The sequence below is a fragment of the Ambystoma mexicanum genome, chromosome 1p, assembly GCF_040938575.1.
Source record: "Ambystoma mexicanum isolate Mex_15411 chromosome 1p, UKY_AmexF1_1, whole genome shotgun sequence".
Taxonomy (NCBI): domain Eukaryota; kingdom Metazoa; phylum Chordata; class Amphibia; order Caudata; family Ambystomatidae; genus Ambystoma; species Ambystoma mexicanum.
In genome coordinates this window covers 281,329,476-281,332,498 of record NC_090921.1, presented here as the reverse complement: position 1 = coordinate 281,332,498, position 3,023 = coordinate 281,329,476, and positions in this window count along the sequence as shown.

The window sequence follows — 3,023 nt, the reverse complement described above, 5'->3', positions numbered from 1 at the left end:
TATTGATTTGTAATTTTCAGGTATCTTGGGGTCAGCAATCTTTAGGAAGGGTGTTCCAGCGATGTCTTAAGGTACCTCGGGATGCTGTTTGTGGCAATGATTTGTTGCCGAGCACAGTCAGCGGGTCTTCTAGACAGACTATGGGCCTCATTACACGGACGGCGGTAAGGAAATAACGTTACCGGTAATTGAATACCGGTAACGCTAAATTTCCTATCCAATTACAACCCGGACTTGCCGCTATTAGCGCCACCGTTAAGTACGGTGGCACTAATAGCGGCAAGTGCGTGGGCGCGCGACCCCCAGGCCGGAAATAGCGGCATGGCGATAATAGCATCCCATCACAAGGTAGGCGGACATGGCAATAGTGGCATGGAAAAGACCCCAAAACCCCCTACCGGCATGGCACTAATACCGGCATCGCGAACCACCCGTTAAGAGACCTGAGCAGTGTGTCACCTGCCACAGGTGGACACATCCAGCACAGGTGTAGGCAATGGAGACTGTGGCAGCCCAAAAGGGCACACCACACCCCTTCCCACACAAAAATGCTTCCAATACTGCCCGCATTACATGGGCTGGAGGATATGATTGCAGTGCAGCAGCATCAACAACAGGCAGCACAGAGGAGACGCAGGAGGAGTACGAGTAGGAGTAGGGCAAGACAGGCGCAGCAAGCACCAGCAGGGCACCCAGAAATACCACAGAACCAGCAGGATGAGGACAAGAAAATTGCACATAGCCGTACCAGCGCTGTGATGGACCAGGCATCTGGCCTCTACAGCACCGGTCCCTAAGTGTGCCGGGCAAAGTCCTCCTGTACGGCCATGACAAAGTGCCGAAGACAACCATGGCATGTGTGATGTGGGACTAAATTTACATCAGACGGAATGTGCCTATGCCACCTGACATGCAAGCGCAAGATGAGGATGGTGATGAGGATGGCCAAAAAGGCCAGCAGGGACATGCAAGTGGCAATGTCCAGGAGGGACACGATGTGCGTCAGCATCTGATGTATCAGATTCCATGACATCCAAGGTATGACCATTATGCATAAAGATGGCTATTACTGCCTTGATACATGTGGTCAGTCCCACAAAGAATCATCTCCCCAATACAGTACACACACACAATGATGAATACCAAGCCAGTGTAAAGTTATCAACAGTGTATTGTGAACAAAAGACAACAATAAGTGCATGGCCCCAACTGTGAAAACACCCCTACCACCCTCCCCCCACAACACTCCCAAAAACACCCCTACCCACCTCCCCCCACAAGACTCCCAAAAACACCCCTACCCCCTCCCCCCACAACACTCCCATGTGACCCTCATGGTGTGAACGTGTCCTTCTCAACATGTTGCACCTAGTCCTTGCCCTAATTATCAGTTCCTGCCCCGCCATTTGGTGGTTGTGATGTGGTGCGCCTCAGGTTGCGCAGAGACCGGCGTAGGGGGCTAGTTTGCCGGGAACTCCCAGAGGAGGTGGTGGCCGGTTCATCCTGGGTTGTGAGTGGGCATCGGCACTCAATTGCGTCTGCTATACGGTGCATGGCCTGCCTGAGTTGGCCCATTTCGTTGCAGATCCTGTCGGTGCATGCCTCCATGCCCTCCCTTGTCTGCAGTGCAAAAATACCGAGGTCCTCCCTCAGACGGCCCTAGCCACATGCTGCCCTACTAGGCCAGTGATCTCCGTCTGCCTCTGAATGATGGCTGTGAGGTCATGTTGCATGGTGGGTGCTGGTGGGATGGCTGATGCGCCTTGTTCCATGGCACTGGCCTCAGGTGAGAATACCTGGGGGCTCCATGACCCTTCAAGGTGGGGGTGGGTGACCCTCCTTGGCTACCCGGACCTGTAGACAACCTCGGGCTTGCCAGTATGGAGCGTGTTGGTCTGGGGCTCTGGCTTAGATCCACAATGCCAGGTGCCTCCTCCTCATCCGAAAGTGGGGCAGTTGCTGCTGCCTCACCTGTTGAACTTGTGGCAGCAGAGTGCATTCCCTCAATGCTGCCTTCACTTGCTGAGATACACACTCCCGTGGGTGCCGCAACGGCAGCAGGCATGGCCTCTGGCTGTGTTGAACTGGTGCCCCTGCTGCCTTTGTCCCTTTGGTCATGGTCACCCCTCCTGGTTCACCTTGAGGATGTGGCGGTGTCCCCTGTGGCATCCCTCCTGGCTTTTTTGCTTGATGTGGGAGCAGGTGTCGCAGTGCGTGGCTCATCAGTTTCTGTGTGTGATCCTGTAGGTGTGAGAATTGGGGATATTCATCATTCATGGATCGACCTGCCTTATGCTGAATGATTACGTCATGATGTTCTATGCATTTGGGGCTCTTTAGTGTGGCAGGTAATGGGGATGTTGGGTGGATCATGCATAAATGGATCTGGGTTGAACGGATATGTGGTGATGCATGCATGTCTTTCGGTGGCTGGATCCACGACATTCATATGGACACATGATTGGGGGGCCCATCACACTTCACTGTGCATTGTTGGATGCATTACACTCACCTCCATCGGAAGAAGTGGGCACGCCATGCTCCATTTCATCCTACTCCCTCTATGCATTCCACTCCGATTGTGGATGCACAGGTCTCCTCCCACTCACTGAGCTTAATAGGCGATTCGCTGCCTCCTCCTGTGCCTGTAGCCAGGATGCGGTTTACGGCCAGGATGTTCCTCACACGTAGCAGGAGGTCGTCCCACCTCTTGCGGCAGTCTTTAACTGTGCGGGTGGTGGTGCCGACCGCGCTGACCTTGGTGGCTACCTCTGCCCAGATGGCCTTCTTCTTCAGGACGGCCTCCCGCCGCATGTCATTGCAGAAGACCACCTGTGCATTTGCCGCCAGTGTCTCAGTCCGCATTACAAGCTCCTCCTTGCAGAATTTCTCCTTGCGTTGCCGCTTTGTAGATTTTTTCACGGCCTTGGGCATCTTTAGGCTGTCCTGGAAGGAGTTTTGTTCGGGTTTCCTGGTAAGGTGTCCTGGATAAGGAGGATGGCAATGGATTGCGTTTTTAAAGA